Genomic DNA, 13,224 nt, shown 5'->3' with positions numbered 1-13,224 from the left:
GAGACAGACCAGTCCTTGCTTACAGACAGCCCCCCAATCTGAAGCAAATACTCACCAGCAACCACACACCACACAACAGAACCAATAACCCAGGAACCTATCCTTGCAACAAAGCCCGTTGCCAACTCTGTCCACATATCTATTCAGGGGATACCATCATAGGGCCTAATCACATCAGCCACACCATCAGAGGCTCGTTCACCTGCGCATCTACCAATGTGATATATGCCATCATGTGCCAGCAATGCCCCTCTGCCATGTACATTGGCCAAACTGGACAGTCTCTACGTAAAAGAATGAATGGACACAAATCAGACGTCAAGAATTATAACATTCAAAAACCAGTTGGAGAACACTTCAATCTCTCTGGTCACTCGATCACAGACCTAAGAGTGGCTATACTTCAACAAAAAAGCTTCAAAAACAGACTCCAACGAGAGACTGCTGAATTGGAATTAATTTGCAAACTGGATACAATTAACTTAGGCTTGAATAGAGACTGGGAATGGATGAGTCATTACACAAAGTAAAACTATTTCCCCATGGTATTTCTCCCTCCCACCCCACCCCCCACTGTTCCTCTGATATTCTTGTTAACTGCTGGAATTAGCCTACCTGCTTGTCACCATGAAAGGTTTTCCTCCTTCCCCCCCCTGCTGCTGGTGATGGCTCATCTTAAGTGATCACTCTCCTTACAGTGTGTATGATAAACCCATTGTTTCATGTTCTCTGTGTGTGTGTATATAAATCTCTCCTCTGCTTTTTCCACCAAATGCATCCGATGAAGTGAGCTGTAGCTCACGAAAGCTTATGCTCTAATAAATTTGTTAGTCTCTAAGGTGCCACAAGTACTCCTTTTCTTTTTGAGAACATTATGTGTAATTCTTGAGTAATTCAGATATCTATATTCTTGGAAAGCAGTAATGGAAAAGTCCTATATAATTTAATAGGGAATAAAATCAATAGGATACTAGAGAAATTTACTAGCATTCTTCAGAATAGAAACTACTCTAAAAACCAGTTACTAGAGAATGATTGCCTTATAGTTTGTTGGGTTTTGTTTCTTTTCGTCTTTTCTTTTCAATGATCCCATTGAGAAGATTTAATTCTTTGTTTAAATTCTATAAAATGGTTCCAAAACACCTACAAAAAAGCTATCATTTTATTAAATTCTATAAGGCATTTCTACTCATCCAAGAATGATAGATTCTCCAAAGAACAGATTCTAGGAATCCAGCTACTGGAGCCTAAGGGATATCACTAAAAATAGAACAGAGAATCTGAACATGCTATAATAATAAAGAAAAAAGCAGAAGGTTAAAACAGGAATAGGCCTAAGGTGACTTCTAAACACTGAGGGGTATGAGAGATGTCTGTAATACTTTATGAATATTTTTCATCTGCTTGTTTGATTGGTATTGTATTGTTGGCTATATGATTGATAAGAGTTAATTCAAGTAAAAGCTGACCGGTAGGTAGGAAAGTAGGCAAAAACTTCTGTTTTGTCACCCGTTTACTCATATTTAAGACAATGCAGAGAACCAACTGTTGTGAGGTCTATCCTTGACCCCACTAATGGGCTGTATAAACTGGGTTAACCAGGTTCAAAAGACACAAGGAGGGAGACAAAGAACTCTGAAATGGATCAAAGGGGGACCCTTCCAGAGTAGGGGCAGAGAGACACAGGGACTATGAGGATGCAGATTAAAGCTGGGGATGTCTGGACACAGTAGGCTAACCAAAGCCTAAGGAAAAAACAGCTATGCACATCATTGTTTGGTTTTTTGCCTTAAATACTTTTCTTTGTGATTTTTATTCCTTCTGTTGAGATTAAATAATACTTTGTTTTAGGTCACTGTATTTGCCTACTGGTCACAGCTCCCAAAGTGAAGACTTGCAATTCAGGGAATCCAGTTGGGCAATCATGACTGCTACACAGGGTAATGGAAGAATTGAGAGATTCCACCCCAGGACAGGTGAAGGCGAGAAGCCTAACATCTGAGAGTGAACTGCCTGCTGAACATTGACAAACACTACAGAACAAGGACTAAAATATTTTCTCCCTACGCCTCTCAAAAGCTAGACAGAAGATAAGATTCTTCTAAAATATGGGCAGTTTAAAAAAATATTGGAAGGGAGAATTTGGGTGTCTCTAGGTGGGGAATTGATCCTAGAACTCCAAAAAAACCTAACCCAGATTCCTGTTTAGATGCTAACTCTGTGACCTCTTGTATACATGTTCAATGAAGACTATGAAGCTCCTATAGAAATCTCCTGGGGCCCTATTCTCCTGTTGTAGGATACAGACACTGACAGTGAATATTTGGATTGTTATACTCTGTTTATATACGTAACAAAATGGAGTACAGATCCGGATCAGGTACTCCTAGGCATGAATAAATGGGAGCATATACCTGTCAAGGTTCCTTCCCCACTCCTAAATTCTAGGGTACAGATGTGGGAACCTGCATGAAAACCCCCCTAAGCTTATTTTTACCAGCTTAGGTTAAAAGCTGCTGCCACCACCAAAGTGTTACACAAAGAACAGGGGAAGTGCCCACTTGGAAAAGTCTTCTAACCCCCCCCCCCCCAAAAAAAAATCCTCCCAAGCCCTACACCCCCTTTCTTGGATCTTAAGAACAATGAAAAAGCAATCAATCAATCAGGTTCTTAAAAAGAATTTTAATTAAAGAAAAAGTAAAAATTACCTCTCTAAAATCAGGATGGTAAATACCTTACAGGGTAATCGGATTCAAAACATAGAGAATCCCTCTAGCCAAAACCTTAAGTTACAAAAAGACCCAAAAACAGGAATATACATTCCATTCAGCACAACCTATTTTATCAGCCATTTAAACAAAACACATATCTAACTAGATTGCTTACTAACTCTTTACAGGAGTTCTGAGCTGCATTCCTGCTCCAGCAAAGCATCTCACACAGAGACGGACCCTTTGTTCCCACCCCCTCCAGCTTTGAAAGTATCTTGTCTCCTCCTTGGTCATTTTGGTCCAGTGCCAGCAAGGTTATCTTAGCTTCTTAACCCTTTACAGGTGAAAGGGTTTTGCCTCTGGCCAGGAGGGATTGTATAGTTCTGTATACAGACAGGTGGTTACCCTTCCCTTTATATTTATGACAGCTGTAATATCACATTTAGCCATATCATTGTATAATCTTGAAAACTAAAAGTAATTGTATTCTCCTCTGTCCAGAATATCTTTTTATTAAGACACTTCAGAGAAACAATAAATCTCCCATGGCACCACACTCTAAATCGATATTTTGCAAACCATTGTTGCAAATCCTGCCCAGTATGCTTATAACACAGTTCCATCCACACACAATTGCTTGTATCAATATGGAAGTGTGCATGCTATTGTTATGACTGCATTTGCTGTGGCTGGCTACATCTGAGTTGATATGTTTTTTGGGGGGGGGGGGGGAAGGGAGGAGAGGGAATCTCCTATTGTTGCCCTAGCAGCGGTGCAGCCCCAACAGTGGGAGCAGAGATGTAGATTGATCATTGGTATTATGACTGTGTTGTTTAATCCTCTTGTGACAGAACACTGAGGCCTGACAAGTGGGTCAGCACTCTGATCACTGTGAGCTTGATTAGGTCCTTCCAGTGATGGCTGATAGAGCAATTAGCTAATCAGAAGGCAAGGCTGGAGAGATATGGAGCTAATCAGCCATCAGCTGGCTCACCTGGTCAAAACCAGGAAGGCAATGTTATGAGGGGGAGGACCAGTCTAGCTGAGCCAAAACTGAAAGAGCTCCCAAGATAGGGGGATCTCTTCCTTGGTGGGTCCTGGTAAAGATGGAAAGTTGTAGGAATTAAAAATGGATATTGCACTGCACTGTACTGGTGTTGGTGGAAGGGTTTGGAATAAAATACAGACTGAACACTAATAGTAAATGGGTTTGAGCAATTTGTGGGAATCAAAGAATGTGGACACAGCATTGCCCTGTCATATCACCTCATATTCTTTGGATAAAAGAATAAAACAAAACTCTTACCACCGCAAACACTACTTCACCTGTGCTACTGTGGCTATACAGCTATTTATACTCATACTAGCACAATAAGAGCTAGCTCAAGTATGTGTACATTAACAGGGGGAGCTCATAGTGTTGACATAGCCTCAGCATCCGTAGGAGAAGAGACCATTCATAGGATGAGTCCCTTCGGCCCACTGTTTTCATTTCCTGACTATCCACAGCTTCCATTGAAGTCAGGCCCTTAATCTCAGGGGAGGGGAGAGGAGGCATTCTTCATTTAGAATATTTTGTGCCTCAGTACTGACCCCTCCTTCCTCCCTGCCTGTCTAGCTGTTCTAAAAGCTTCCAGTTGTGGCACTTCTTCCTCCCCATTAGAACTCTCCTAAGAGGTGTGAAATATTTGTAGTGAAAGGAGAACAGCTTGAACTTTTTTTATTGTTACAAATTTTAAAAGGGGTCTGGTTTGCCAGTTCCCTGAATGTCTCTCAGGAAGAAACAAAAAGGGGGAAAAAAAACCCCAAACCCTCTTTTAATGGACATTTTTGAAGTGAAGATGAGCAAAACCTGGTGGTTGACATTCAAAATGGCATTTAGAAAATAGGTATTTCAGTGAATTTCATGTAAAGAGGAAACTTCAAGGTCCTGAATGAAATCACTCAAAAATGAAGCAGCAAACACTTTCCTTTTTTTTTCTTAAATCCAGACAATTTGTCAGACAATTTACATATGACAGACAATTTTTTTTTAAATCCAGAATTTCTTGAGGAAATTTGGGGGGATGGACTCATTAGACAGCACAACAATAGCCTATCACCCATGTTATCTGTTTCCTGGTATTCCCTGTATATATCTATTGTTTCTTGTCCTATGCTTATAAGCTACCTTTTTATTTCATATTTATACAGCTTCTAAGCATTATGGTAATATTAATTCTGGTTATCAATCACAACTTTTAACTATACTTCCTGGAAGTCAGGAAAAAGATATTCCTAAATCTATTTAAAAAAAAAAAATCCAGGAAATCAACAGCAATTCACCATTCTAATCTTATTGGTGCTAATCATATAGTGCTGTTTTAGACATCAACATTAACAAATGAGATTTTTTTAAGTATTTGACATGGGGCTCATATGAGAAAATGATTAAAGCTTGACTATTTTATGCAAACACCAGAAAATATAGTGGATGTAGGACTAATGTACAAATAACCCTGATTTAGTTTTTTTATATCAAACCATCACTCTACAGTTTTGCCTGTACTTAGTTTTTAGAGATGACTAAGGTTCTATAGAGTAGTTTATAAAAATGAGAGATTGAAATGTTAGCTACCTTTGTGACTTAAAAAGAGATGTGAAATTAATAAATGGGTCCTTTAAAAAGCTGTAACTTCCCAGTGCTTTATAAACAGTAAGGGCCAGACAGTGACACCTTCACACACACACACACTCTAGCAGATACTCTGCTAATGTAAAATTGTCATCTCCACTGACTTCATGGAATATCCTGTTGGCTTGACTTGAACGGAGCTATGACAATTTACATATGCTGAGGATCTGTCCCTCTGACTTCAATATGATTAAGAGTTTAAGAATCTTCTTAAGAGTATAAGAACCTAAATAATTTAAGCGTTAGTGCCCCTCTAGGTAGTAAATGTTTGTTATCCTCAGTTTACAGGTAGGGAAACTGAACCATAGGGTAAGTGCAAAACTTTCAAGTGTGCTGATTTTTGGTGTTCATATCTGTGAGTTTCCATCCTTGGAAACCACAGTTATTGAGCACCCACAATTGCAAATGCAGCGAAGGGGAGCTGTGGGTGCTCAGTGCCTAAAACTCAAGGCACTACAAGACTAAAGTCAAGAGCTTAAAAACTGAGGCACCTAGAATGAGTGGACATGTGTTGGGGGAAAAATTGTCCCTTAAAATCTCTGCCTCACATAACTCAAACTGTGTCTAGGGGCCAAATCATGACTTTGTGATACATACCTAGGCAGGGAATTTAGAGGGGACCTTAAGACTTCTCCTTTGCTCCTTAACACACAATTCACACATTGTGAGCCACAGTGTAGAGAAAGAGGAATCTCCACAGGGCTCCCACTATTTACATGCAGGGAGTAGACTGTGGGTGGAGCTGACTCTTCTCCCCCATCTCCATGTTCTGACCGGCACAGTTGAGCCAGCACCATGGGGGTGGGAGGAGAGGATGTAGGCTATACTAGGTAAAATGAAGTGCAGTTTAATTCAGCCTGGAGCAAGGGGAAACAAGGCCTCAGACTGTGACTCGAAGTAACAATGTGCTCCTTGGTCTCCTCCTAAGGCAACACAACTGCATGCTGTTCCTTACCTAGGGATTTTTTTAAGCATTTAAATAGCACAAATGAAACAAGTTTCAGAGTAGCAGCCATGTTAGTCTGTATTTGTAAAAAGAGAGGGAGTACTTGTGGCACCTTAGAGACTATCAAATTTATTTGAGCATAAGCTTTCAACCTATAGCTCACAAAAGCTTATGCTCAAATAAATTTGTTAGTCTCTAAGGTGCCACAAGTACTCATTTTCTTTTTACAAATGAAACAGCCACCGTAATGTGGTAGATTTTTATAAATGCCAGCAATAGGAATGGAAATGCTTGAGGTCACTGTAGTCAAAGAAAACTGGATCAAAAAATAAAGATGATTGTACCCTTTAAAACTCACCGGTTGAGTGTATTGTATTAGGTTCTGTAATACTTGCCTCCTACTTAAGGCTATTGTGAGCTTTAACTCAGTAATGATCTTAAAGTGCTCTCAACTCAATAGAGGCAGTGCAACAAAGCAAAATATTGTAGTTACTGAAAATACTAATGGGTTTCATTTAAAAAAATAAAGCTAAATTTCCACATAATTGGCAAATGATCTCCCACTTCGAAACACTGCAATCATAAAATGGCTGATCCCTTATTGAGCTTTACATGGGAGACGGGGAGCATTAGGCTGCAGGGAAGCACCTCTCCCTGCTAGCAATCAGTGAATGGGAACATGCCAGCTGGAGTCACATGGCTTAGGTGCCTAAATAGTTTGTGGTGGGAATGGGTTGGCACTTGCCTTGTACCACACAAAATGGCTGGAGGAGGTGGTGGTGGTAGCCACCTTAATGTTTAGCCAAGTGGGGTTAGAGCACTTACCTGTGATGTGGGAGACCTACGTTCAATTCCTTGCTTTCTGCCTGATGGATAGAAAGGGTGAAACCCCTGTTTGAATCCCCTTGGGAGAGTTCTCAAACCACTGAGCTATGGCATATTCCCATGGGAAGTGGGAGGCTCTGTCACTCTGTCCTCTTAAAGCTGTTCCTCTGTGGATAAATAATGAAAGTGACTGGAGGAGGGGGACTGGACTCTGGATCTTCCACCATCAGGCTATTAGAAGGCTATTAGAACTTTTACCTGACAACTTAGGTACTCAGTGAGTTTAGGTATCTATAGGATTTTGGTGGGAGTTTTATGGATTGCCATGGAGCCTAAAATCAGGGTTTTGATTCTTAAACCTAAGATTTAGGAGCTTAGTACCTTCATGGGTTGGCGCCTATGTTCCTCCAGCTGGCCTTCATAACTAACCTAGGTCAAAACAAAAGAATCAAGGAAAGAAGGAACCAAATATTGACAATGCTTATGGTATTGGAAATTCTACTTATTTGAATGCATGTGGTGGTCTATTGGTGAAAGTTCTGAAAGGATAACTTTCTTGTGCTTTTGTTCAAGAACAATGATCTATTTCATCAGCATTTCTAAAGTACCTATCACCATCATATACAGGCACTGAACATGGTTTAGAAGAAATGTTGGGATCTTTGTGACAAATACGGCAATTTCTGGAAATATCCTGGGCAACCTTATTGAATTAAATTTGTCTATATGGAGTTCATTGTATTAAATTCAAATATTAATGTATTTTGTGGGATTCTATGTAACTTCTCTAGTGAGGGGATATGATAAATGTAAACATGGGAAGTGCTATGAGCTCCAAAGGACTATTTTAAACAATGCACCTGATTAAGAATGAACTTTTACTTGAGTAGGTTTCCTAGGCAACACTTGGGAGGAGGGAAATGCAAGGAAATTTCCACCTCCGGACCCAAACCTTTAAAGTTATGCCTTGAGGAGAAACTATTGTCTGCTGATTACCTGTTCCTGGCCCAAAAATTGTATAAAAGAGTAACTTGCAGATTCACGGGGGTGGTTGTTCTGAGAAAAAGGTGTCATGAACTTGTAACCACAGGAAAAAAAGCCTGTGTGAGGTTTGAAGGACTATTCACCTGCCAGAACCCTTGTTGAGGTTGGGGTGATCTCTGGTAAGCTTATTAACATGAGTGTAGGTTCTTTTATTATTTTTAATGCTTTCTATATAATGCTTTTTCCTTCAGAATAAATATGCTTGCTTTGAAAGAGCTGTGTGGTAACTTAACTGTGGGCAATTATTCTGTTTGTAGCCTCTGAGAAGAAAGCAAAGCAGGCCTGCTGTGGCAGTCTGACATGCTGGGAAATTCACAGTGTAGGCAAGGAACATTGCAACCTGAAAATATCCTGCTCAAGCAGGAGAGACGCCAGTTTCTGTCCAAGAGAGGTGGCAGCTGGGCTGCCAGAAACCTAAGAGTGAGTGCCTTTTCTCCCCACAGAGGGAGAATACAGTTACAGTTGCCATTACTTGTGACACTTATCCTGATAGCATCCAGAAATGTTGGGATCTCTCATAAGATAGTCAGTTCTCCATCCTGCCCTTTGCTTGATCTTTTGGTTTCTGCAATACCTTTTGAGAGTACTGGTTCAATTCTGTATGAGCATGCTATGGTGACAAGGTGAGATTAACAACATGATCTGAAGACAAGGGAGAAGTGGTGTGTTTCTTCCTGATTTCACTTGGCAGGGAGGCACACTTTATTGAAAACATTATTCCTTTATTTCCTTCCAGCTTAGATCTCAGCTCTTTTATTCTACATGAGCTAGGTGACTGTAATGACCTTGGTGTGTCCTGGAAAAAGAGACAGTCCTTGAGATAGCACAGTTTTCTCTCATTAAAGCTTCATAAATTGGCACCAGAGCCTTGCATTGAATCCAGTAGGGGAAGCCAATCCAGGTTATGGAGCACTGGCATAATACAGTTCCCTTAGTTCATTACATTAAGGAGATGGGCTTTTGAGTCATTTGCCAGTTGAGTTTTCTTTGTGAATTTCTTCTGCAGGCCCATGCCAAGTGAATTACTATTGTCTAGTTGGGAGGGTATGAAGGCATGAGGCCAATTCATCATCCAAAAAATAAAATGAGTTTAAAAGGAGGCTAATATTAATGGAATTTTGATTTACTTTCTATTTTGCTTCCTTAGAAAAACTACAATTTTTAGGTTTGATATCTTAGATATCTGGAGGCTGAACATACATCTCATGTTCCTGTGTTAGTGGAGAACATAAAGAAAATGTATTTACTTGATAAGACACATTTTAGAAATTAATGCACTCTGCCAATTTTATGTCCTTATCAATTAATTTTTATCTCGGGTAACATTTCCAGAGTCTAAATAACTTTTGAAAATGGGATTTATGCTCCTATGTCTTTAAAACACTTCCAAAAATACCACCCCTCTGAAATGTTTACCCCAAATGCACAAGTAAACATATGATTATTTCTAGATTACTTCTATCTAGATCATTAATTCCTTATAAAATCAATGGGGTAAGTCAAATCAAAGTTTTTTATTATAACACTAGGAAATATCTTTTGCAATGACACATAGCATGACCTTCAACTACTAATAATCTAGGAGGCGTTCTAGGCTAACTGTTCATACATATAGAATGCCTAAAATATACTTTCTTCAAAAAAGTAAGGCGCTAGGGAAATATAATCTGTATCAGTCACCATGACAAATGCCTTTATGTTGGAGATGGCTGCAAAGCACACTTTTATCTTATTGATAACAGTGGCACAGCAAAGATAGTCATTTTCACATGAAATAGCACCAGCAAATTTTACCAGTTCTCAATTCTGAGCAATGTACTATATGCAATTTTGGAGTACAGGAAAAAGGGTTAATTTGAGAGCAGGATAAATGAGAACATTTGAACAAAATCTAATTTCATCTTCTGAGAACTTGAATAAAACAAATATTTTCTTCACCTCCCACTTCAAAAATAATTATTCAACTATTTCCATTAGTTCCTGAATAATTTTAATTAGTATATTAAAATGGTTAAAAGTTAAACTTTGGTTCCTATAACTTGTCTATGATTTCAGAAATGCAGAAATGTTTTCTTTGAGGTCCTTGTTAGTGTACAATATCAATATGTATCTCCCTCTCTGCATAGAAATATGCAGTATTGCTATGTTACGGACATGAACAGTGAAATCAGGCAGAGAAACGACTCTGAGAAATGAAGGCACAGGCTGGAAAAAATGAAAAGGTGGTGATGGTAAAGATGGAATCATCTTAAACTTAAAAGAAACATTTAACATTAACATTAACATTTATATGCTGGTTTTAAAAATGGGTCTTATCTAAGATCAGCTTTGTAAGTTCTGTGGCAATTAACTAGAAACATATCATACCAGCAAATGACTTATCTGAATGTGGTGATATGAGTATCTTTGAATGTATAGATAATACAGTCACGTTCCTCTGGGAAGGTGTGAATTTCTTATAGAAACAATGACCTCCAATTACCACAGTTAGATGCAACATGAAATGTGGCAGCCGGAAAGAGAACATATATCACCACTGCATGACAGAAGTCTGTTGCATCTGGATTTGTGTAGATAAATACACACATCACTGCTAAAGTTTAAGATCTTGTAGAGCTTGTAATTGAAAGTTACTAGTTGGAAGCAAGTCCCTATCTGCATGAAAACTGTATTTTTAAAAATAATGTGATTTGTCCACTGCCATCACTTTTCACCTCTGCACTACCCCCTTCCCCACGCACCTACATATTTCAAAGTAAATCTTAGTGCTCCTGAGGGACAGACTGAGAGCACTAGAGTTGGGGCCATGTGTAATGCAGGTTCTTTCAGTTTTCAAGTTTTCTCACACAGTTCTGCAAATGCATTTCAATCCCAAATTGTGCTAACCCTGCAAGTCCAGGACTGGACTCCTGTGGAACATTAATAATTGTCAGTATGGCATGTGGTTTTTATAATGCATTGTTCCAGGTTTACTTAAACACTAGTCAAACATGCATTTCAGCAATTGATTTGAAAAGTACCTTTTATTATAGGTGGAAATATTTACCTTAATATTTTAGCTATTGTATGGCCTTTTTACAGATGCAGAAGCACAGAATTCCATCTCTTTTAGATAAAAATCATTGACCAGTTTCTTTACAATCAAGCTACTGAGAATTTTCTTTACTTTGGTATAAACTTAACCTCTAGGTCCAGTATACTAAGGTTAAATTAAAAGTGAAACTGTAAGAAATTCTTCCTATTTTTGTGCAATTTCATCTGTTCATTAAAATTCAATCTTCTATTCATTAAAATTACATCTTTAACACACACCCTTGTTACTCATTTATTCTAATATTTTCCACATCACCCACCCAATTTACTTAACAAATCTAAAGGAAATCAATATCTATCAAATGTAATCCTGCTCTTCTCTCACTTCATTCCTCATTCTCAATCATGTCTTTTAGTTTATCCTGAGGGGCAACATTATTATGCATTTCCAGTACATTATTAACATTAGTGTTATACCTACAAAATATTTTCCTAGATGTAAATTCTAAAAAAACATGTTAGTTACTAACTCCACTTAGTTGTCTTGTTAATGTAAACCCAGATCTCCATCCTAGAGCAGCATTCCCCTTGAACATGCTAATGGCTGTTATCCCATAGCAGGGACACAGTTGACCTTCATCTCTAGAATCACCCACCCCCACTTCTCACCAGTCTCCTCAGAGTGCTTTCCCATGTCTGTGGTCACACTTTCCCTACACATAGGCTTCCCTACTAGGACCAATTCCTTCCCTATACTATGTGGTTATAGTTTCCCTGTTCCCCTGACTCCACCTATCAATAAGGAGACAGGCCCATGGTCCTGCACAACAGCAGAGCAAGATCTTGACCAGCTTGTGCCCCATGATGTGCTCAGCAGCACGCCTGGCCTGGCCAAAATGCATAAGCAGGATGGCTCTACTGCTGAAGAAGTGACTTGCATCTCTTGTCTTGCTTTTTGTCATCACACCATCCAAGAGGACCCATCTGTTAGGACTTATTTAAGGAAATTCTGACCTTATCATTAGTCTTCATCTGTCCAGCTAAAATAAAAACTCCTGTAGGAAATTCTCATTTCCCACGGACACATTTGGGGACTATCATTTGAAAGTTAAATATCCAGAAAGACTCTGGTTTTTTGACCATCTCTTCCTGCTACAAACCTTCCTTAATTTAGAATTTGTTCAATTCTCATAAAATGAAAAACAGGCAGAGACCCTGTCCAGGGGTTAAAAGTCACATAGAAACCACTGGTAGCTGATTGAGATACCAAACAATCTTTGTGGGGTAGGGTGTAGGCAGAAAATTGTTTACATATGTTTGAAATGAGAAGGGAAATGTACAATAATTTCTGATATAGTACAATATTTGTATTGACATTGGATTGGATAATTTTATTTTTGCTGGACCCAGTTTCATAAATCAATCTCTCACACATGCACACGTTATTGTACAAATAATATAAATAGCAATGATAATGTGAATTAAATCTTTGATTCAGAAAAGCACTTAAGGGTGTGATTACTTACCTGGATGAGGGAATATCATGAACACGGAAGTGGTTTTCCCAGGGTGAGGCTCATCCATTGTACCAGAGGTATACTTATGCCTGCAACTTTCTGAAATGTCAGGGAAACTACTGCATAATTTGTTGTGGGGTGATGGGACTTCATTTCAATGTCCCCTAGCTTTGTACGGAAAGGAAATGGGATACAGCACTTGGAGTCGGGAGATCAAGATTCTATTCTTGGCTTTGCCCAGGGCATGCTGGGTGACCTTCAGGAAGTAACTTCATAGCTCTGTGCCTCAGTTTACCTGTCTGTAAGATGTGGTAGATGATCCTTTGTAAAATGCTTTGAGGTCTACCGATGAAAAGAGCTATATAAGAACTAGATATCATTAAAATTAATCATGTGCTTGAGTACTTTGCTGAATCAGGGCCTTATTTGTTAGGACTTCAATATAGGGAACGTGCTTTTGTAAGCATAGAGCCA

At 39.0% G+C, this 13,224-nt stretch overlaps 1 non-coding gene across 1 annotated transcript; it reads left to right on the top strand.

The window, feature by feature from the left end:
- The first annotated feature begins 12,751 nt into the window (after window positions 1–12,751).
- Window positions 12,752–12,919, top strand: LOC119856473. The gene has a single exon (XR_005293322.1). It is a non-coding gene; the product is annotated as a U1 spliceosomal RNA (small nuclear RNA).
- Window positions 12,920–13,224: the final 305 nt, after the last annotated feature.

The sequence above is a fragment of the Dermochelys coriacea genome, chromosome 5 (assembly GCF_009764565.3).
Source record: "Dermochelys coriacea isolate rDerCor1 chromosome 5, rDerCor1.pri.v4, whole genome shotgun sequence".
NCBI lineage: Eukaryota > Metazoa > Chordata > Testudines > Dermochelyidae > Dermochelys > Dermochelys coriacea.
This window is presented reverse-complemented; position numbering and strand designations above follow the sequence as displayed.